The following is a 25,494-nucleotide window of genomic DNA, read 5'->3' on the forward strand; positions in this document are numbered from 1 at the left end:
AACCACGCTACTCGTCTGAGCTGCGCAGCGCAAACAGTTTATCAGCTCGGAGCAATACTAGACAGCGGTTTACTCGTGGGCCGAACTCGATCACGCAACAACATTACTACACAGAGCTGGCAGATCCATTGAGAAAGCATTTTAAAGGGTTAGTTCACCCAAAAAGGAAAAAATATCCCATTATTTACTCACCCTCAAGTCATCCTAAGTGTGTATGACCTTATGACCAGAGATATCACGCAACACCTCAAATCCCCCCACAGAGGGAGAGACTAGTTGGCACTTCAGCACTGCATTGTCGTCGCGTCCAGGCACTGGTCCTTCATCAGATCTGGATACAGCCTGGATCCGGCGGACTGCGGTAAACCTCGGTATAAACAGAGAGACTAATATTAGCATAGACGCCATTCTTCTTATGATGTAACGAGTACATCAGGATTTATGGGAAGTGTTCCCGGTTCCATCTGATCTAATCTATGCAGCCTAACATTGAATTATAGAAGTCTATAATGTGTTATGTGAATGCTAGGTCAAAGATATGTGTTTTTAGCCTAGCTTTGAACTGACTGTCTGCTTCCCAGACAATGTTAGGAAGACTGTTCCAGAGTTTTGGTGCTAAATAGGAAAAGGATCTACCGCCAGCAGTCGATTTTGATATTCTAGGTATTATCAACTGGCCGGAATATCTGATTTTTCAGCTCGGGCATCAGATGCGTGAATGCACAAGAAGCACCAGATAAAATCACTTGCACCAGACACTCAATTTGCCTCTTTCGTGCGAACTGGACGCGTAAATGAAAAAAAAAAAACTACTCAAGTAGCTAGTTAGGCTACTTCGGATCATATATAGGTCTATGTATGTATGTACAGTGGGGAGAACAAGTATTTGATACACTGCTGATTTTGCAGGTTTTCCTACTTTCAAAGCATATAGAGATCTGTGATTTTTATCATAGGTACACTTCAACTGTGAGAGACAGAATCTAAAACAAAAATCCAGATAATCACATTGTATGATTTTGAAATAATTAATTTGCATTTTAATGCATGATATAAGTATTTGATAACCTACCAACCAGTAAGAATTCTGGCTCTCACAGACCTGTTAGTTTTTCTTTAAGAAGCCCTCCTGTTCTCCACTCATTACCTGTATTAACTGCACCTGTTTGAACTCGTTACCTGTATAAAAGACACCTGTCCACACACTCAATCAAACAGACTCCAACCTCTCCACAATGGCCAAGACCAGAGAGCTGTGTAAGGACATCAGGATTGAAATTGTAGACCTGCACAAGGCAGGGATGGGCTACAGGACAATAGACAAGCTGCTTGGTGAGAAGGCAACAACTGTTGACGCAATTATTAGAAAATGGAAGAAGTTCAAGATGTCGGTCAATCTCCCTCGGTCTGGGGCACCATGCAAGATCTCACCTCGTGGGGCATCAATGATCATGAGAAAGGTGAGGGATCAGCCCAGAACTACACGGCAGGACCTGGGCTGCGTTTCCCAAAAGCATCGTAAGCCTAAGTTGATCGTAAAACGATCGTACGACTGATCTTAATATTACGGTCTGTTTCCCAAAAGCATCGTAGCTTAAGTAGCACTTGAAAATCTTCGTAGATCTACGAGTGCTCTGGAGTAATCGTACATCCCCAAGTGCATCGTAAGGAGACAGATTTATGAGGACACCTGCAGGACAAACGGCAGATTACACCTTTAACTTTATTCAAATGTATGTGATTATAATATAAGGTTTTGATTGTACTTTATTGTACAAATTAATGTATAAATTAAATAATTAAAAAGGTCAGAAAAAAATAGAAATAATTTAATCTAATAATTTTAATCAAAATTAAATGAATGAATAAATAAATATATAAAAGAAATCCTTTAAATCTGTTAAAAATTACATCTTTGTTTCGCTCTATCTCCTCTAAAAGGACATTAATTTCATCTTTTTGAAAGGTATCTTTTCGTGTGTTTTTTTTTCAGCAATTTTGTCAGTGCCTCCGCCTGTAGGTGCTTTATATATACTTGTCTTGATTGCTAATCCACAACAGATGACAATTATTAGGTTAAACGTTCAGAATACGATTCCATATAAGGTTATATTTCAGCACTTCGCGAATGGACAGCGACTCTTAAGTAGCACGTAGAGCGCGTTCTCGCGCGTTCATGTTAAGTGCATTTTTGGGAAATGCTCGTGGAATTGCTGCGAGCGTTCGTAACTTTGCACGTAGAAAGCGCTCTTGAGAGCTAAGATACATCGTTATCGGGAAACCCGGCCCTGGTCAATGACCTGAAGAGAGCTGGGACCACAGTATCAACCATTAGTAACACACTACGCCGTCATGGATTAAAATCCTGCAGCGCACGCAATGTCCCCCTGCTCAAGCCAGCGCATGTCCAGTGCCGTTTGAAGTTTGCCAATGACCATCTGAATGATCCAGAGGAGGAATGGGAGAAGGTCATGTAGTCTAATGACAAAAATAGAGCTTTTTAGTCTAAGCTCCACTTGCCGTGTTTGCAGGAAGAAGGATGAGTAGAAGATGAGGATGAGTGCTAGATCTGCTTATTTTTCAACCCTATTAGAAGAAAATAAACATAATCCTAGGTATTTATTTGAAACAGTGGCTAAACTAACGAAAAAGAAAGCTTCAAGCCCAGAAATTTCCAAGCAACACAGCAGTAATGACTTTATGAACTTCTTCACTTATAGGATTGATAATATCAGGGACAAAATTATAACTATGCAACAGTCTTCTACAGTATCGCATCAGGCAGTGCATTGTAGTCTCCCTGAGGAAAAATTTGATTCATTCGTTGCTATAGGATAGGAAGAATTCGCTAAACTCATTAAATCATCTAAACCGACAACATGTATGTTAGACCCTATACTGACTAAGTGTTGTGGCAAATTCAAAGTTCTTTTTGGTTCAGGTCTCAAAGAAGTTTCTCAGAGTCGAGGTTCCAGGTCAGAAGAATTTACTTTATTGTACAAACAATAAAAGAGAAGCCAGCTGGTCATCCGGACATCTGAGGTTACAATGCCCAGTGTTCATGTCTTATACTTTTTCTTATCGCTAGATGCCCAGTGGGCACCCTCAAATCTATCTCTTCCCCTCTGTCACGCCTTGTGACCCTGACACAGTTAAACATGTCTTCTCAATTGGTCAAACCTCACACAATGGTGCTTTGTTTCATACAGTATTTTGACACTTTGCATTTCTTATGCATACTGGGTACTTTTCCATTCTCTCATCCTTTTCAGACCTATTTTTTCATGCTTGTCATTTTCATTGCATCATACTTAGACATGAATCAAGGGAAAATTCTCCAACATAAGCTAATGAAAGAGATGCTTCCAGAGGTCATAGATCTTCTTCTTAATATCATTAATTCCTCTTTGTCTCTTGTCTCTTTTGTACCAAAAACTTTTAAGCTGGCTATGATTAAACCGCAGAATTAGTCAATTACAGGCCAATCTTGAATCTACCTTTTGTGTCAAAGATATTAGAAAAAGCAGTATCTTCACAACTGTGTTCCTTTTTAGAAACAAATGATATCTGCGAGGATTTCAAGTCCGGATTTAGACCGTACCATAGTACCGAGACAGCTCTCGTTAGAGTCACAAATGATTTGCTCCTTTCATCCGATCATGGTTGTATCTCGCTATTAGTGTTACTCGATCTTAGTGCTGCATTTGACACCATTGACCACAACGTTCTTTTAAATAGACTACAAAATGATGTTGGCATTAGTGGAATTGCACTAGCATGGTTTAAATCATACTTATCTGACCGTTATCAGTTTGTAGCAGTAAATGAAGAGATGTCTCATCGATCACAAGTTCAGTATGGCGTACCACAAGGCTCAGTACTAGGACCGCTGCTGTTCACTCTGTACATGCTACCCTTAGGAGATATCATTAGGAAGCATGGCATTAGTTTTCACTGTTATGCCGATGATACTCAGCTCTATATTTCTTCAAAACCTAATGAAACTTACCAATTCACTAAATTAACGGATTGAATAGATGATATAAAAAATTGGATGACTAGTAATTTCCTACTTCTAAATTCTGAAAAAATAGAGATTCAAATTATTGGACAAAAAACTTCCTCGCATAATAACCTAGAGAATACTGTCTAACACTTGATGGCTGCTCTGTTAAGTCTTCGTCGTCGGTTAGGAACCCTGGGTGTGCTCTTTGATACCAATCTTTCATTTGACAGTCACGTTTCTAATATCTGTAAAACCGCATTTTTCCATCTTAAAAATATCTAAATTACGCCATATGCTCTCATTGACAAATGCGGAACAATTAGTTAATGCGTTCATGACCTCAAGGCTAGATTATTGTAATGCTCTACTGGGTGGTTGCCCTGCACGCTTAATAAACAAACTACAGCTGGTCCAAAACGCAGCAGCTCGAGTTCTTACCAGAACCAGGGGGCTGTTCCATAAACCAAGATTAGAGTATAAGCCAGGCTTATTTTGGTTAGTCAGACTTATTGTCGGTGGATTCTGTTTCATAAAGCAAACTTAAAATAGTTCAAACTCAGTTACCCTGGCAACTTATGCTGGGAAACTAGCCTGGTCCAGGGCAGGCTAACTGTCAGGCTAAGCCTCAGCTGTTACACAGATCCTCTAACACTGACGACAAGAACACAATGATACTACCACTGACACTCTCATACCATTATTGGACTTTATTAACCACTATTAGTCCAAAAATAAATACACAGTATACAGAAAATCAACTTTAAGGCTACAATGATAAATTAGACAATATAGACCTAGATAGATTAATGTCATCTCATTGTGCCACTTTTTTAACGTATTGTGTTCATAAAGTGAGCCTTTTTCACTGATTGTTTACAGATAGATAGATATATACTACAGGTTTTCTTTTTTTTACTGGCTGAATGATTTGTGCCCAAGATTTAATTAGATTGTTTTAAAGATTTATGAATACATTTCTCTCTGGTTTGTTTGGCAGCTGTAGTACATGTTTATGATTATTAGAAGCACATTAGAACACGATCTAAAAAAAAGAAAAGCTTTTTAAAGCAGAAGTTAAAATCACAAAATTAAAAATAAATAATTACAAAATCACAGACTACATTTTAACTGGTTAGATGAATCTGAGCTAGTAATTGACAGTATATTAGCCTACATTTGATTTACCCCATTACAATAGTCCCTTTACAGTTATTGCTATCATAAAAATACATAGGTTTAAAATTCTAAATAAGGCACATCTAATGTCCAACTAACAAATATTTTAGCATATATATATATATATGATGTACTTTATTATGTCTTTCAATTCAAACACATTTAACACAATTATACAAATGGGCAGTTCCTTTAAAGACTTTTTTTTTCTTTTGTGATAATACCCACCAACACATAGCCTAAAAAACACATGATTAGAACAATAACCAAAGAGTACATAGTTAGACACTTTTACATATGATTTAAGGGGAAAAAGACAAAAAACAATAAATAAATATTAAATTTAACATTCACATATTTATATGAAACTCTTATAATGACACATAAGTAATATTATTTAAATATCAAATATTCAATATTAAATAAGTCAATAAATAAAATAACAAATAACTAGAAATAAAAGGGAGGGAGGGTTATATGAAAATGTAGTTAATGTAGGCTAATATATATTCCTTTATTTTATGGAATATTCTTTGATTTTAGAGTTGCACATATCTTTTCAAAATGTATACATTTGCTCTTAATTTCATGTTATCCTCTCCATAATGTACTTTAGAAACTAAATCTACTCATTTAAAACTGGGGATTCTTGCTTTCTCCAAAAAATGATTGCATTAAAAGCTGTAATTCTCAGCATTCTAAATAAGTATAAGTCATCTTTATTAAGTAGCATAGGTCCTATACCCAAAACTATATTTTGTATCTTTATATATTTAGTTTCTTAAAACAAATCTTCCCTGAATTAGGCTACTTCTGTTAAATTTTTTTATTAGAAGTATAAAATATATGAGTGTAATGAGCTAGAAGTTCACTGCAACTTATCCAACATCCTAAAGATAAATTATTATAATTAGAAGATATTTCTGGTGTTATAAAATATCGCATATTAATTTTCCAAGCAAAATGTATATTTTAGTCAGAATTATTGCGCTCCTATATGGCGCGCATGCGCGCAGCAGCGCTCGTTCAATATGAAGATTATCAGCAAAATGGGTATATTTGCATGACTTTCTAACATTTACAGATGGAGAATATAACTGTAAAATGTAAGTTTTGCACTGAGGGGGGGGGGGGAAACATGTCACAAACAGCACAAAATATACGATGTTTGATGGTGGATCGATTTGATCCACGATCGACCCCTAGGGCTGCTTCAGAAACGCGTGCACACGCAATTATCTAGACTAGATAAACCTGGCTCAAATTAGTGAGATTGCGTGAACTTCTATTACCTTTTATGGAACCACTTTAGCCCCAACTTATTTGTTAGGCTCATTCAAGTCCGGTTTTGGAGTTTAATCCCCGCTTTTCTAAGCGTCTTTTATGGAACAGCCCTCAGGAAGTATGACCATATTAGCCCGGTTCTGTCAACACTGCATTGGCTGCCTATTAAACATCGTATAAATTTTTTAATATTGCTGATTACTTACAAAGCACTAAATGGTTTAGCTCTGCAGTACTTGAGGGATCTTTTAACGCACTATAGTCCTTCACGTCTATTGCGATCTCAAAATTCCGGCCAGTTGATAATACCTAGAATATCAAAATCGACTGCTGGCGGTAGATCCTTCTCCTATTTAGCACCAAAACTTTGGAACAGTCTTCCTACCATTGTCCGGGAAGCAGACACACTCTGTTCAAAGCTAGACTAAAAACACATCTCTTTGACATAGCATTCACATAATACATTATAGACTTCTATAATTCAATGTTAGACTGCATAGATTAGGTCAGCTGGAACCGGGAACACTTCCCATAAATCCTGATGTACTCGTTACATCATAAGAAGATGTCATAGCAGGGTGCTGAAGTGCCAACTAGTCTTTCCCTATGGAGGATCCCTTTACCACTCTACAAATAAAGCTTTTTCGTAAAAAATTCAGTTCACATATCTACCCCGAAGTGATAAAATTCTGTATCAAAAATGTTAAGGCCAGACAAGTAGTTTTTGAAGGCTTGGTTTGTAGGGAATTACAAACCTGCACACATATATTCATATGTGCAAACCAATAGACTGAGCTGAAATCATGTGACATTTAAAAAGTCTTGCTTTAAATGCACTTTGCATAAGCCATGATTTCTCAGTCCGGGAAAAAGTTTATTACCAATACGTTTGTGTAAACTTAAAAACATCTTCATAGCCTACATTTAATACAATGACAGTTTAATACAGTTTTGTTCACCCATTCAACGCATATGATGAAAGCATGCAAAGTGCATTTAAAATGTGACTTTTTAATTGTCACATGAAGAAAAAAAAAGCATGCTTTATTGATAATTTCTTCAAAGCAATCATTAGCTAATTAATGCACATATGAATGTGTAAACAATGCGCTCTTCCTCCTGATATCTTGATCAGCGGCAACATGGAGGAGAAGTTGATTATCGCTGTGTGTCGTCATTCCCCGTTCTCCATGACACATCCCTTTATTCATAGAGACACAACAATGACAACTGAAGGTTGCTGGTGTTCCTGGTTTAAAAGTAATAAAACTGTTTGTGTCCGCGTTAAGTCCTGTTTACAATAGGCTATTGATTGATATGATGATGTGTTTGCGGCTTATCCACAGAAATGTTATGAATCTAAATAAACTTACATTTAGCCGATGCTTTTATTCACAACAACTGACAATAGAGGCAACAATATTCATCGTCTACGATGCCAGTTTAAAAAAGAAGCAAGGAACTAATTTGAGTAAAGAACAACCATCTTTTAAAGTAACATTCTTAAAGGGGTGGTTCAGGATTTTGGACATCGGACCTCATTTCCAAGTTAGCCTGGGTGTTATTTATCAGTGGAGACAGTTTTCAAAAATGTTCATCCAGTCCTTCTAGTTGCTTAGTTCGCCGGTGCTAGGCTAGCATGAGTCAACGGTAACTGCTAGCCTGCCATTAAAAACAGTTTTACCCACTCCACAGTCAGCAAAAGTAAATAAATTATAACGCCAGACTATCGATGTAAATGTCTGTTGAGAGAATAATGTTAGAAATCAAACTACTCTTGCATCACGTGTGTGTGTGTGTGTGTGTGTGTGTGGTGGGCGTTCTGGCACAAAATGGCTGCCGTCGCAACATCCAGGTGCAGCTGCACATTGGTGGTGGTTGAGGAGATTCCCCCTTTCATGTAAAGCGCTTTGAGTACCCAGAAAACTGCTATATAAATGTAACAAATTATTATTATTATTATTATTATTATCAAAGTTTAAAGGGGTCATATAATGCCATTTTTGTACAAGCTAATATGATTCTTTAGGGTCTAAATTAAAAGTTTGTAATATACTTTAATTAAAAATTCTCATTAGTATTGTAAGAAAACGTCTTACATAGAAAACATGCCGTAATGTACCCTGAATGTAAACCTTAGACGCATTGTGAAGCCTGCAGTAAGGTTTGCAAATTTCGCAAAGATTAATATAAATACTAATATAAAGGTTAATAAAACATTACACTCACATCTTCTGGAGGTTCAGCAGGAACACGTTGGTACCGATCCGTTTTTTCTCGTTTGTAAAGCTGTCTGGTGTGAAATGATTCGCGTAAACATGAAAGCATATCGTGGGGAATCCCCGTGAGGGAATCCCCGCGTCAATCCTTTGGGCATATCTTCAAAAACAAAACTCAGCCACTGCTTCTTCAATGGCTCGGATTTAGGAACATCCAAATGACTGCTGTGTTCCTTATTACATCTAAGAACAGAACACCACAATCGCGTAGACGCCATTCTACTCCAGCATATCAACAATGGCGGACTACTATGACGACGGCTGTCACAGCTTGCTCAGGGCGGGTCTTGTGTTGAAACACGGCTGTCAATCACAATCGCGGGAGGGGCGTACGATCTTATGACGTCACAATATCGAACGTCTTGATTTCATAGATGGTCAAACATATATGGAGATTAAAACAAAACCACTGGATGGATTTTAATCATGATAGGATGGTTGTGTACAGGCACTGCCAACAGACATTTCAGTGCAATCAACTTGTAAAAGTGCATGTACCATTATATGACCCCTTTAAGGGCAATGAGTGTTTTTTCTTTGTCCTTTGCTAGTGTTCTTGTTCTATAGAACAATATGTATACATATATGCGTCTTACATATATTTCACATTTATGTGCATATACGGGAAAATATATGGCACTTACATGAAAATTGCCATTTTTGCTATATTTTGAAATATATGTTTCATATATGTTTCATATATGTCTATGTGTTTTACATATATGAATTTTGCCTATATTCTCATATGGCATACATGGGCACTTACATTATATATGTAATTTACATATATTGACATTACATTTCCGTATGAGCTAGTCAGTTTGATGTTTAATTTACACCACGAGGCTTCATGAAGTCAGAACAATTCAACACAGTTTCTACAAAATAAACTCAAATTATTACTGTCTCCATGTTAGAATTAGGATTCCATGTGCCTCATTCCTGCCTAATTAGCAATTAGCATTTGAATGAACAATGACTCAGTGCTGAGGGAGGTAAATGTATCTAGAGTTTATTACCATTGTTTATGAACATTTTCATTTAAAAGTTAATGGCTAAACGTATCTTTACAAAAGTTCACAATGCTGCTGCAGATGCAATATAATAGACAACACTGAATAAATACATTTGTCAGGTTTACTGATAATTAATCGCCAGACTCGCGCATCCTCCATGTTTGTAGTTTTTAGCACTTTTTCACTCGTGTTTGTAGTTCTAACCGAATCCTCGGCCAACGCGCGATGGTTTGTGGGCATTATTAGCCGTATCTTTGGAACCAGCATAATAAGATCTGGGATGTACTAATTCTGTTTTCTAAGACTGTTTAGGGCGGATAGTATGCGATTTGGGACGCACCGTCGAGTCTTCTGAGGTGAGGAGAGCAGTTCACGGTATTTCTCAAATACACACACTTTATACAGTTTGATTAAGCGACAGGCTCAGGCTATCACACTAAACTGCATTTGAATGTTGAAATTTATGTGTTAGTTTGTCTGTATGAGACTAGCAGTAAGCTAGATCAACATTAGAATAACATACAGATCATATTCTAACATTTTATCATTGTTGAACTACACTCACCTAAAGGATTATTAGGAACACCATACTAATACTGTGTTTGACCCCCTTTCGCCTTCAGAACTGCCTTAATTCTAAGTGGCATTGATTCAACAAGGTGCTGAAAGCATTCTTTAGAAATGTTGGCCCATATTGATAGGATAGCATCTTGCAGTTGATGGAGATTTGTAGGATGCAGATCCAGGGCACAAAGCTCCCGTTCCACCACATCCCAAAGATGCTCTATTGGGTTGAGATCTGGTGACTGTGGGGGCCATTTTAGTACAGTGAACTCATTGTCATGTTCAAGAAACCAATTTGAAATGATTCGAGCTTTGTGACATGGTGCATTATCCTGCTGGAAGTAGCCATCAGAGGATGGGTACATGGTGGTCATAAAGGGATGGACATGGTCAGAAACAATGCACAGGTAGGCCGTGGCATTTAAACGATGCCCAATTGGCACTAAGGGGCCTAAAGTGTGCCAAGAAAACATTCCCCACACCATTACACCACCACCACCAGCCTGCACAGTGGTAACAAGGCATGATGGATCCATGTTCTCATTCTGTTTACGCCAAATTCTGACTCTACCATCTGAATGTCTCAACAGAAATCGAGACTCATCAGACCAGGCAACATTTTTACAGTCTTCAACTGTACAATTCTGGTGAGCTTGTGCAAATTGTAGCTTCTTTTTCCTATTTGTAGTGGAGATGAGTGGTACCCGGTGGAGTCTTCTGCTGTTGTAGCCCATCCGCCTCAAGGTTGTGCGTGTTGTGGCTTCACAAATGCTTTGCTGCATACCTCGGTTGTAACGAGTGGTTATTTCAGTCAAAGTTGCTCTTCTATCAGCTTGAATCAGTCGGCCCATTCTCCTCTGACCTCTAGCATCAACAAGGCATTTTTGCCCACAGGACTGCCGCATACTGGATGTTTTTCCCTTTTCACACCATTCTTTGTAAACCCTAGAAATGGTTGTGCGTGAAAATCCCAGTAACTGAGCAGATTGTGAAATACTCAGACCGGCCCGTCTGGCACCAACAACCATGCCACGCTCAAAATTGCTTAAATCACCTTTCTTTCCCATTCTGACATTCAGTTCGGAGTTCAGGAGATTGTCTTGACCAGGACCACACCCCTAAATGCATTGAAGCAACTGCCATGTGATTGGTTGATTAGATAATTGCATTAATGAGAAATTGAACAGGTGTTCCTAATAATCCTTTAGGTGAGTGTATATAACATTGATTAATTTTATGTAAACGTGCTCACCTGTTTAATAAAGTACATGTAGGAGCGGTCGAAGTCTCGGACGTGGAGCTCTCGTTTATATACTGTCTATGGGAGCTCTCGGCATCTCAAACACCGCGCTGATATTTGATTCTCGTTTTAGTTCTCCTTTTTTATCCAAAGTCTGCTTGCCATGGTCCATAATGTTTGAACGAAACAACAACAGTGTGCAGATTACGACATTGCGAACTACACAGTTGTCCACGTCTATTGCCTTGGTTACTATCAGAGGGCTCTGGTTGCTATGGCAGTACGAGCGGAAACCAGGGAGAACGCGGATATGACGCCATTGACGGCGACAAAACGGAAATAAAGAAATGGTCCGTGTCTTCGAATTAAATTACAAATTTCTCCTGGTTTGAAAGTTGTTGGAAACAGTCGGGATAATGTAAGTACACAAAATAATATAAAACATATGTTATATAAAAATATATAACATAGATATAGTGATTTTTGCTATTTTTAAAGCAAAAAAGTTACATATTGTACCTTTAACTTATGTTCAACTAACAGGAATGTCTAATTTGTCAGTTCAGATCAATGCAAAAACACAAATTCGCTATCTGACAGCAGGTGGCGCTCATGTAAAGCAGAAATACAGCACTATACAGGGCTCTAGACTGCAAGTAAATGGTCAAATTGTGTGACCTTTTTCTGCAAACGAAAGCAGAATGAAACCACGCTACTCGTCTGAGCTGCGCAGCGCAAACAGTTTATCAGCTCGGAGCAATACTAGACAGCGGTTTACTCGTGGGCCGAACTCGATCACGCAACAACATTACTACACAGAGCTGGCAGTTCCATTGAGAAAGCATTTTAAAGGGTTAGTTCACCCAAAAAGGAAAAATATCCCATTATTTACTCACCCTCAAGTCATCCTAAGTGTGTATGACCATATGACCAGAGATATCACGCAACACCTCAAATCCACCCACAGAGGGAGAGACTAGTTGGCACTTCAGCACTGCATTGTCGTCGCGTCCAGGCACAGGTCCTTCATCAGATCTGGATACAGCCTGGATCCGGCGGACTGCGGTAAACCTCGGTATAAACAGAGAGACTAATATTAGCATAGACGCAATTCTTCTTATGATGTAACGAGTACATCAGGATTTATGGGAAGTGTTCCTGGTTCCAGCTGATCTAATCTATGCAGCCTAACATTGAATTATAGAAGTCTATAATTTATGTGAATGCTAGGTCAAAGAAATGTGTTTTTAGTCTTGCTTTGAACTGACTGTCTGCTTCCCAGACAATGTTAGGAAGACTGTTCCAAAGTTTTGGTGCTAAATAGGAAAAGGATCTACCGCCAGCAGTCGATTTTGATATTCTAGGTATTATCAACTGGCCGGAATATCTGATTTTTCAGTTTGGGCATCGGATGCGTGAATGCACAAGAAGCACCAGATAAAATCGCTTGCACCAGACGCTCAATTTGCCTCTTTCGTGCGAACTGGACACGCGTCCAGTTCGCACGAAAGAGGCAAATTGAGCGTCTGGTGATGCGAGATGATGCGAGAAAAAAAAAAACTACTCAAGTAGCTAGTTAGGCTACTTCGGATCATATATAGGTCTATGTATGTATGTACAGTGGGGAGAACAAGTATTTGATACACTGCTGATTTTGCAGGTTTTCCTACTTTCAAAGCATATAGAGGTCTGTGATTTTTATCATGGGTACACTTCAACTGCGAGAGACAGAATCTAAAACAAAAATCCAGATAATCACATTGTATGATTTTTAAATAATTAATTTGCATTTTATTGCATGACATAAGTATTTGATAACCTACCAACCAGTAAGAATTCCGGCTCTCACAGACCTGTTAGTTTTTCTTTAAGAAGCCCTCCTGTTCTCCACTCATTACCTGTGTTAACTGCACCTGTTTGAACTCGTTACCTGTATAAAATACACCTGTCCACACACTCAATCAAACAGACTCCAACCTCTCCACAATGGCCAAGACCAGAGAGCTGTGTAAGGACATCAGGTTAAAATTGTAGACCTGCACAAGGCTGGGATGGGCTACAGGACAATAGACAAGCTGCTTGGTGAGAAGGCAACAACTGTTGGCGCAATTATTAGAAAATGGAAGAAGTTCAAGATGTCGGTCAATCTCCCTCGGTCTGGGGCACCATGCAAGATCTCACCTCGTGGGGCATCAATGATCATGAGGAAGGTGAGGGATCAGCCCAGAACTACACTTCAATGACCTGAAGAGAGCTGGGACCACCGTATCAACCATTAGTAACACACTACGCCATCATGGATTAAAATCCTGCAGCGCACGCAATGTCCCCCTGCTCAAGCCAGCGCATGTCCAGTGCCGTTTGAAGTTTGCCAATGACCATCTGGATGATCCAGAGGAGGAATGGGAGAAGGTCATGTAGTCTAATGACAAAAATAGTGCTTTTTAGTCTAAACTCCACTCGCCGTGTTTGCAGGAAGAAGAAGGATGAGTAGAAGATGAGGATGAGTGCTAGATCTGCTTATTTTTCAACCCTATTAGAAGAAAATAAACATAATCCTAGGTATTTATTTGAAACAGTGGCTAAACTAACGAAAAAGAAAGCTTCAAGCCCAGAAATTTCCAAGCAACACTGCAGTAATGACTTTATGAACTTCTTCACTTATAACATTGATAATATCAGGGACAAAATTGTAACTATGCAACCGTCTTCTACAGTATCGCATCAGGCAGTGCATTGTAGTCTCCCTGAGGAAAAATTTGATTCATTCGTTGCTATAGGATAGGAAGAATTCGCTAAACTCATTAAATCATCTAAACCGACAACATGTATGTTAGACCCTATACCGACTAAGTGTTGTGGCAAATTCAAAGTTCTTTTTGGTTCAGGTCTCAAAGAAGTTTCTCAGAGTCGAGGTTCCAGGTCAGAAGAATTTACTTTATTGTACAAACAATAAAAGAGAAGCCAGCTGGTCATCCGGACATCTGAGGTTACAATGCCCAGTGTTCATGTCTTATACTTTTTCTTATCGCTAGATGCCCAGTGGGCACCCTCAAATCTATCTCTTCCCCTCTGTCACGCCTTGTGACCCTGACACAGTCAAACATGTCTTCTCAATTGGTCAAACCTCACACAATGGTGCTTTGTTTCATACAGTATTTTGACACTTTGCATTTCTTATGCATACTGGGTACTTTTCCATTCTCTCATCCTTTTCAGACCTATTTTTTCATGCTTGTCATTTTCATTGCATCATACAGTACTTAGGCATGAATCAAGGGAAAATTCTCCAACATAAGCTACTGAAAGAGATGCTTCCAGAGGTCATAGATCCTCTTCTTAATATCATTAATTCCTCTTTGTCTCTTGTCTCTTTTGTACCAAAAACTTTTAAGCTGGCTATGATTAAACCGCAGAATTAGTCAATTACAGGCCAATCTTGAATCTACCTTTTGTGTCAAAGATATTAGAAAAAGCAGTATCTTCACAACTGTGTTCCTTTTTAGAAACAAATGATATCTGCGAGGATTTCAAGTCCGGATTTAGACCGTACCATAGTACCGAGACAGCTCTCGTTAGAGTCACAAATGATTTGCTCCTTTCATCCGATCATGGTTGTATCTCGCTATTAGTGTTACTCGATCTTAGTGCTGCATTTGACACCATTGACCACAACGTTCTTTTAAATAGACTACAAAATGATGTTGGCATTAGTGGAATTGCACTAGCATGGTTTAAATCATACTTATCTGACCGTTATCAGTTTGTAGCAGTAAATGAAGAGATGTCTCATCGATCACAAGTTCAGTATGGCGTACCACAAGGCTCAGTACTAGGACCGCTGCTGTTCACTCTGTACATGCTACCCTTAGGAGATATCATTAGGAAGCATGGCATTAGTTTTCACTGTTATGCCGATGATACTCAGCTCTATATTTCTTCAAAACCTAATGAAACTTACCAATTCACTAAATTAACGGATTGAATAGATGATATAAAAAATTGGATGACTAGTAGGGATGTCAACGATTAATCGACGATCAATTGTCGATAATACATTTAATCGATACAACTTATCGATCATCGATTAAGCAGGTCTTCATGCGCGTGCGTGCTGCTCAACCGCGAAACATGTAAAGCGAGTGTGCCGGAGTTATGTTTGGGACCATTTTACACCTTCATCATGACTAGAAGTTTGCGTCTGCAATCGCAGCCTTTTGTTTTGTGCAAATGTAAGTTGTAATACTGTTTATTTTGTGTATGCCTATCTATATCGGATTTATCTCGCATTGGATGCATTTGGTTAAGAATGAACTCTGTAGTAAAGCGTCAGCTTCAGCGCGCGCAGCTCAAACGGCAGTGCACGACTAATAATGACTATTGGGACTGTAATATTACATAACATTATAAAGAGAACAATATTGTAATAAAACATTGTGAATTATTTGGGTTTAGTTGCCGTGTCGCGTTGCTCCAGGAAAAGCGCGTCCACAACAGAGTAGTTCTGAATGAATGGCACGTAATAGTTCAAGTTCAGTTGTGCATGAATTTGCGTAATTTTGTGCAGATATAATTTGTAATATTATGTTTATTTTTAATATATCTGATTAATCTCATATAGGATGCATTTCTTTTAGATAAATAATGTGCTAGCAAGGTGCTCCACCCTCTGAGGTCTGAGCTGTTTTCTGGGCCCTGGAGGTGTTCTGACATGCTCTGACATTTGTGCTTATTTCTGTTACTAGTGACATTTTCATGGCTAAAGTCTGATTACACTGTATTCAGCACAAACTCTGCTACAATAATATATAAACAGCATGTATGTAAAAGTTTGTAGTTTTGAGATAATGACATTTATGCGTGGTTTGTGAAAATACAAAAAAAAATTCTCACTGAAATAAGGCCATGAAACCCATACTGATTATTTCTTCACAAGACTTTTGAAAATTGTATGACATAGCCTAGAATATTTGCTCTAAAACTATGTGAAAATCACCCTGACTGCTCATTCAGAGAAGACAATATATTGATTTAAAATTTTTACGACGTGTTTTGTGTGAGAAAGCTCTATGCGTGAGCTCATTAATATGTATGGTTTTCACACCTGAGAAAGACAAAGACCCTCCTCCAACTGCCCTATTAGGAGCTATCAGGCCCCTGTCATTCTGAGCAACCTTGCACAATACTGTAAATGAGGAGATTTAAAAAAGAATGGCTTTTAGATTGTTTGGATTTATTTACACAACATAATCCAAATAGACACAACAAATGGCAAAAAAGCACTTATTGAAAGACAGAGACCTTTGTGCCATTCCTAAAAACATTGTACATACCTTTCATTTCCAAGGTGTTTGATTTTCACTTTACCATGTTCATGTTCATGTACAGAGACTCATGTGAATGTTGAAGTCAGCAGGACTCAGTGGCATCTGAAAAAAAATGAACATACTGATATCAAGAGAAAGGCCTGCACGATTTTGGAAATAAATATTAGATTTTTCTGGTTAAAATTGCTTTTTAAAATTCACAGAATACACACACACACACACACACACACAAATGTTTCCAACAATATATAATATAATGAACACCAGGTTTGTTGTGCCTTGTAGGCATAGCAGTGCTGGGTAAAATAATAATAACAATAGATAGCAGTATAAATCTTCCAAAAGATTTCAGTAACAACCAAGCTAGAGAAAAATATATTGATTATCATGTTACTTCAAATGTTTCCATTCGTTATGATGATATGAAATGAGATAATAGTAAAAACATGAAGCCATTTGGTGTGTTTTGCTTTTCAAATTTTCAAATGATACATTCAAACGCGATCGCGCTGCAAAATATGATACATTCAAACGCGATCGCGCTGCAAAATATGATACATTCAAACGCTATCGCGCTGCAAAATATGATACATTCAAACGCGATCGCGCTGCAAAATATGATACATTCAAACGCGATCGCGCTCAAATATAAAACATTATGGTTACCATACATATCTACGTTTGACCAGATATCCACAAACACAGTAGGCCTAACAGTAAACACGGGTCTAAATATTATAATATTCCCCATATATCTAGCAACAGTTCAACTGCAATGTGACATTTATTCAACAATAACAAACTAATATGTAAGAATTTCTTACCTTAAATCTTTCTTGTCTTCAAATCGCATTCTTCTTCTTCTGAGGTAGCCTAAATCCAATGTAAGCTCACGGTGCGCCTAACTCGACGAAAAGTGAAGTGTTTTGGTGTTTTGTTTTTGAGGTAATGAGCGCGATCGCGTTCCATGTGGAGATTTGCATGTGAATGTCTTTTGCGCTCGTAGGCGTGGCCAAATTAACTGTAATGAGCAAGCGTTTGAGAAGCTGGACATCTTGTTGGTTTTGTACAAATTACTTAAACAGAGAATATTTGTTTTCGTTTTGAACCCGATCGTTTTAAAAGTACACACTTAAATGTTTATAAAGGTGTATGGCTCATAAATGTGTGACAAGTATTCGCTGAGTTTTGTTTCAGTTTATAGACGTGCTCAAGAAAAAAAAGTTCACCGCGACGGAGAGGCAGAACGCACACCCTGTTTATTTTCTTTATTTTACAAAAGCACAATGTTTTGATTTGATTGTAAGTGGACACATACAAAAGTAGAAATATCACAGATTCTTTTTTTATATTTCTTTTTTTCTGTATGACCATAAATGATGGAGTAATTTAAGTTTATAGTTCTACAATGTGGAGAAAATCCAGCAAAACGCGGGGGCGCGTTTGCCGACCTCAGAGGGTTAACGGTAGCAGATTCATTCAGCGCGTGCAGTTGTTCCAGGAAGAGCGCGTCCACAACTGTCACACATTCTAAGCGCATACGAGGCGTTGGTGACACGTTGTATTAGTAGTTTGAATAATTAATTTAATTAGCAATCACATAAAACATTTTTACAATCCTACTAGCCCTTTATTTATATTTATAACCATTATTGATTTGGTGAGGAACATAGCGTTTTTAGCAGCATTTGCAGACCCTGTCATGCTGTTGGCCATAGCCACTGCAGTAGACGCATATGGCAGTATTACGGCTAACGATTAATCGATTAATTGATCGTTAATTTAAATGACGATCGATCATGGGAATTTGTGAAAATTGACATCCCTAATGACTAGTAATTTCCTACTTCTAAATTCTGAAAAAAATAGAGATTCAAATTATTGGACAAAAAACTTCCTCGCGTAATAACCTAGAGAATACTGTCTAACACTTGATGGCTGCTCTGTTAAGTCTTCGTCGTCGGTTAGGAACCCTGGGTGTGCTCTTTGATACCAATCTTTCATTTGACAGTCACGTTTCTAATATCTGTAAAACCGCATTTTTCCATCTTAAAAATATTTAAATTTCGTCATATACTCTCATTGACAAAAAACGCATTTTTCCATCTTAAAAATATATCTAAATTACGCCATATGCTCTCATTGACAAATGCAGAACAATTAGTTCATGCGTTCATGACCTCAAGGCTAGATTATTGTAATGCTCTACTGGGTGGTTGCCCTGCACGCTTAATAAACAAACTACAGCTGGTCCAAAACGCAGCAGCTCGAGTTCTTACCAGAACCAGGAAGTATGACCATATTAGCCCGGTTCTGTCAACACTGCATTGGCTGCCTATTAAACATCGTATAAATTTTTAAATATTGCTGATTACTTACAAAGCACTAAATGGTTTAGCTCTGCAGTACTTGAGGGATCTTTTAACGCATTATAGTCCTTCACGTCTATTGCGATCTCAAAATTCCGGCCAGTTGATAATACCTAGAATAGCAAAATCGACTGCTGGCGGTAGATCCTTTTCCTATTTAGCACCAAAACTTTGGAACAGTCTTCCTACCATTGTCCGGGAAGCAGACACACTCTGTTCAAAGCTAGACTAAAAACACATCTCTTTGACATAGCATTCACATAATACATTATAGACTTCTATAATTCAATGTTAGACTGCATAGATTAGGTCAGCTGGAACCGGGAACCAGTGTTGTCAGATTGGAAATGTTCAAGTATCGTACCAAAAGCTCAAAATTATCGGATTTGGAAGAAAATTATCGTACACGAGTCAACGACTTGAAAATGACATCCCAACCTGCACAAAGTCATTTCTGGGAGTCAAGAAATCTCCGACGGGGGGGGGGGGGGGGTTGTTCGGTTCTGATTCGGGAGTAAAGATAAAAGCCCGCCTGCACTTACAGTTGATTGGTTGGGTCCTTACATGCGCTTCACGAGGCACACTAGCACACACGCAAGGTCTCTCACTCCCTCTCTATACACGTTCTTCCCCCGGTAAACTCCACTGCTAGATCAATGACAAGTCCTATTACAACGACCATCATTTGAAGTGTCACACAGTTCTGAAATTATCGTACATTATAGGATTTTTTCCATTATTGATCGTACATCGTACAGAGGTCGAAATTATCGTACAAATACGATAATTAACGTACATCTGGCAACACTGCCGGGAACACTTCCCATAAATCCTGATGTACTCGTTACATCATAAGAAGATGTCATAGCAGGGTGCTGAAGTGCCAACTAGTCTTTCCCTATGGAGGATCCCTTTACCACTCTACAAATAAAGCTTTTTCGTAAAAAATTCAGTTCACATATCTACCCCGAAGTGATAAAATTCTGTATCAAAAATGTTAAGGCCAGACAAGTAGTTTTTGAAGGCTTGGTTTGTAGGGAATTACAAACCTGCACACATATATTCATATGTGCAAACCAATAGACTGAGCTGAAATCATGTGACATTTAAAAAGTCTTGCTTTAAATGCACTTTGCATAAGCCATGATTTCTCAGTCCGGGAAAAAGTTTATTACCAATACGTTTGTGTAAACTTAAAAACATCTTCATAGCCTACATTTAATACAATGACAGTTTAATACAGTTTTGTTCACCCATTCAACGCATATGATGAAAGCATGCAAAGTGCATTTAAAATGTGACTTTTTAATTGTCACATGAAGAAAAAAAAGCATGCTTTATTGATAATTTCTTCAAAGCAATCATTAGCTAATTAATGCACATATGAATGTGTAAACAATGCGCTCTTCCTCCTGATATCTTGATCAGCGGCAACATGGAGGAGAAGTTGATTATCGCTGTGTGTCGTCATTCCCCGTTCTCCATGACACATCCCTTTATTCATAGAGACACAACAATGACATCTGAAGGTTGCTGGTGTTCCTGGTTTAAAAGTAATAAAACTGTTTGTGTCTGCGTTAAGTCCTGTTTATAATAGGCTATTGATTGATATGATGTGTTTGCTGCTTATCCACAGAAATGTTATGAATCTAAATAAACTTACATTTAGCCGATGCTTTTATTCACAACAACTGACAATAGAGGCAACAATATTCATCGACTACAATGCCAGTTTAAAAAAGAAGCAAGGAACTAATTTGAGTAAAGAACAACCATCTTTTAAAGTAACATTCTTAAAGGGGTGGTTCAGGATTTTGGGCATCGGACCTCATTTCCAAGTTAGCCTGGGTGTTATTTATCAGTGGAGACAGTTTTCAAAAATGTTCATCCAGTCCTTCTAGTTGCTTAGTTCGCCGGTGCTAGGCTAGCATGAGTCAACGGTAACTGCTAGCCTGCCATTAAAAACAGTTTTACCCACTCCACAGTACACCAAAAGCAAATAAATGATAACGCCAGACTATCGGTGTCTGTTGAGAGAATAATGTTAGAAATCAAACTACTCTTGCATCACGTGTGTGTGTGTGTGTGTGGTGGGCGTTCTGGCACAAAATGGCTGCCGTCGCAACATCCAGGTGCAGCTGCACATTGGTGGTGGTTGAGGAGATTCCCCCTTTCATGTAAAGCGCTTTGAGTACCCAGAAAACTGCTATATAAATGTAACAAATTATTATTATTATTATTATTATCAAAGTTTAAGGGCAATGAGTGTTTTTTCTTTGTCCTTTGCTAGTGTTCTTGTTCTATAGAACAATATGTATATATATATGCGTCTTACATATATTTCACATTTATGTGCATATACGGGAAAATATATGGCACTTACATGAAAATTGCCATTTTTGCTATATTTTGAAATATATGTTTCATATATGTTTCATATATGTCTATGTGTTTTACATATATGAATTTTGCCTATATTCTCATATGGCATACATGGGCACTTACATTATATATGTAATTTACATATATTGACATTACATTTCCGTATGAGCTAGTCAGTTTGATGTTTAATTTACACCACGAGGCTTCATGAAGTCAGAACAATTCAACACAGTTTCTACAAAATAAACTCAAATTATTACTGTCTCCATGTTAGAATTAGGATTCCATGTGCCTCATTCCTGCCTAATTAGCAATTAGCATTTGAATGAACAATGACTCAGTGCTGAGGGAGGTAAATGTATCTAGAGTTTATTACCATTGTTTATGAACATTTTCATTTAAAAGTTAATGGCTAAACGTATCTTTACAAAAGTTCACAATGCTGCTGCAGATGCAATATAATAGACAACACTGAATAAATACATTTGTCAGGTTTACTGATAATTAATCGCCAGACTCGCGCATCCTCCATGTTTGTAGTTTTTAGCACTTTTTCACTCGTGTTTGTAGTTCTAACCGAATCCTCGGCCAACGCGCGATGGTTTGTGGGCATTATTAGCCGTATCTTTGGAACCAGCATAATAAGATCTGGGATGTACTAATTCTGTTTTCTAAGACTGTTTAGGGCGGATAGTATGCGATTTGGGACGCACCGTCGAGTCTTCTGAGGTGAGGAGAGCAGTTCACGGTATTTCTCAAATACACACACTTTATACAGTTTGATTAAGCGACAGGCTCATTTCTGTATTGTTTTCATCGATCACAGCGATACTTGTGCGTCTTTTCTGGCGTCTTCCTTCTGAAATAAACATTTAGTGCAGCAGCAGCGAGCATGAGGAGAATATGTTGAGTTCATTCAGACCTGAGCGAGTTTGTGTTCGTTTGTGTGATTGTCTCGATGTTTGGAGTGAGAACTGTTACTGAATGTCAAGAGTTAAGAGGTAAAGTTTGAGATCTGTGAGGGGAATTAATGTGAATCGATCTCTTACTTTACGTTGAGCCTATAATGAGACACGTGAGACATTAAATCAACTCTTAAATGTTAATAAATGAATAGCGTTTACTCTTAAACAATATTGCTTTGTGATGCTCTTTATTTTTAAATGTTTTATGATCATTGTTAGTTTCAGTGCATAATATTTTAATGATCTAAGTACTTGATTAATGTCATAAAATCAAACTATATTTAATGTGGACATATTATGCTGCTGTAATTATTTCTCTGTAGTGGTTGATGAAGATGAGTGTCATAGTGATTGTTTTTGTGTTATTGATGTTTTATCCATGTCATATCCATGTGAGAAATTACAGTTTACAGGCTTTTATCATGTATCCTGACTCAAATAATGTGTTTCTAACAGCAAACACTCAGAATAAAGTGAGATGATCTGCTGATGATCCTGAATGGCTTGTTGAATGAGTGTTGATAGTCTGAGGCTCATCAATATTAACAGATCTGCTGAAAACACTCTTTATTTCATGACAATAGTTCCTGTTTTCACCTCATTTATTATGCTGATGTCTTCAGATCTCCTGTAAATTGTCACTTAAAACTCGTTTCATTGGTGTCAGCAGACTGAGGGGATTTGTTACTATATGTACGTTTATTTCTGTGTTTATGATTTTAACTGTTTTTCTGACCATTATTTATATTTGGAAGAATTTAAATTATTTATATTATTTTCTATATTTCTAGATACCTGTATTTTAATGAAGAAGCAGAATAATGTTAGGATTAGCAATACAAATAGATGGATGTCTAATGAATAGGCCTAGATAGACAGACATAAATGCTTAGAAGTGTCATGTATTATAAAAAAATATATATATATTTGAAAAAAAATTGATATTTTTTATTTTGGCAGATCAGCTCCTCCCACAGCAATCACATCATCAGAGAAGCTCCTCCCACTGCAGTCACATCATCAGTGAAGCTCCTCCCACTGTAATTCTCCAATAAATGCTGTAAATTCCCATCAGCTACAAGTGAAGACGAGCATCAGAGCATCAGGAAGAGCTGAAATCTGCAAAGACTGAGTTTATTAAAGAGGACAGTGAGAACATGAGTGATCCAGAACCCTGCAAAATGAAACACACTGAAGATCCTGAAGAACAAAGAGGTTGGTGTTTATTCTCCATTCATTCATGATGCTGAAGAACATTCATGTTAGAAACATTCAAGCACTTCATCACATTTAGATAAACAGTTCAACTATGGCATGGCAGAGCTCGACATTAAGCCTTTTCATGTGCTTGTCCTTTGGCTCATTCTGTTGTCCCAGTAAAAAAGTAGCTTGTCCGGATTTTTTTTTGTCTGTGTGCTGTAAATATAATTTATTCTGAAGAAAATTCTCATCTGTGTTCAATCAGCTCTGATATATTTTTTAACAAGCATATTGTCTCATCTGCACCTTTAAAGGGCACCCCCCCGCAATCTTATTAAAGGAGAAGTTCACTTTTAAAATGAAAATTCTGTCATCATATACTCACCCTCATGTTGTTTCAAAGCTGTATGAATTTCTTTCTTCTGGTGATCAGAAAGGAAGATATTTAGAAGAATGTCAGTAACCAGACAGTTTTTGGGCCCCATTGACTTCCATAGTATGTATGCTTCATCTTTAGTTTAAAATTAAATTTGATCAATAGATTAAATTAGAATAGCCTAATAAGATACTATAATAATATACTATATATTTAAATATTTTTGAATATACAAATAAGAAATGTTGGAAAGAATGCTACTTTTAAACATGAAAGTAAACTGCCAGTAGGAGGCGGCAGGAGACCGTTTTAATGAGTGAGTCATTGAGTGTTTATGAATGGGTCATTGAATCTTTGACTCGGCCAATTCGTTCAAAACGCTGAATTATTCAGTAATGAAACACAGTTAAGTGTTGCTGTGAGATGCGATACGGTTCTGCTGTGATCTTTGTTTGGAACTATTTTCGTAAATTACTTGTTCCTTCAAAAAATCCACTTGTCCCGGACAAGCGGACAAACTGACAAATTCTTTAATAATAAATAGACTTAACATAAAGATATTACAATGTGAAGTTTTATTTTAAGTCCACAGGCTCCAGACTAGCATCTGGGTGCAGAGAGTATCTGTTGGCACTGGGGCTGACAATAAAGCACTAAGCTTAATTTAGGGTGTAGATGACATTAACTTTAATTATTATCATTCATGATGTCTTAATATTCATTAAAAAGTAAAACGAGTGAAAAAATGTATATGAAAATAGCCAATAATCATCCTACTGTTTACAGTGGTAATTTAGTGTTTAAATAAGAATTTTCCTACATCTTAATTTTTAGTTTTAGGGGAATCTTTGAAGGATGACCAAAAAATATGTTATCACATTAAAAATAACACATGATATTATAGTTTTGAAGTGCTGAAAGAAGATGTGTAGTACTTATAAGCCTTTGACTATTTCTGTCACAATTCATAGTTCCCTTTCGAGAGGTAATATTGAAGCAAACTTTTTAAAACGCCCATACAGGCGGGCTCTGACACGCCAGGGCGCCAGGCGTCCTGATTGGTTCTCACGTCAAAGCCACCTCGCCATAGGTTTGTGCAGCTGCCGCAGCACAGCCAATGACCGCTCTTGTGCTCAGTTGTGCTCGCTGTGCTGCGGCAACTGCACAAACCTATGGCGAGGTGGCTTTGACGCCAGGGCGCCCTGTTGCGTCAGAGCCCGCCAGTATGGGCGTGGTCAGAGGCTATATATTGCTGTGCCTCACCTAGGTGCTCCAGATTTTTACTCCTTCAGCGACTTCTCCACTTCGCT

General features: G+C 37.8%; 2 protein-coding genes across 4 annotated transcripts in view; one reads left to right on the forward strand and one right to left on the reverse strand.

Moving 5' to 3' along the window:
* Window positions 1-16,527: 16,527 nt before the first annotated feature.
* The window catches only part of LOC309479756 (uncharacterized protein), a 223,481-nt gene continuing 214,514 nt past the window's right edge, over window positions 16,528-25,494 (reverse strand). Inside the window, exon 2 of the mRNA XM_082143944.1 lies at window positions 16,528-16,540. The gene's annotated coding sequence lies outside the window, so the exon portion shown is untranslated. The remainder of the gene's footprint in view (window positions 16,541-25,494) is intronic.
* The window catches only part of LOC309479984 (uncharacterized protein), a 64,583-nt gene continuing 61,329 nt past the window's right edge, over window positions 22,241-25,494 (forward strand). For all 3 annotated transcript variants that reach the window (XR_014199495.1, XR_014199496.1, XM_082144313.1), the window contains exons 1-2: window positions 22,241-22,372; window positions 23,569-23,823. The gene's annotated coding sequence lies outside the window, so the exon portion shown is untranslated. The remainder of the gene's footprint in view (window positions 22,373-23,568; window positions 23,824-25,494) is intronic.

This window comes from Leuciscus leuciscus (assembly GCF_965113295.1).
Source record: "Leuciscus leuciscus genome assembly, chromosome: 1".
Lineage (NCBI taxonomy): Eukaryota > Metazoa > Chordata > Actinopteri > Cypriniformes > Leuciscidae > Leuciscus > Leuciscus leuciscus.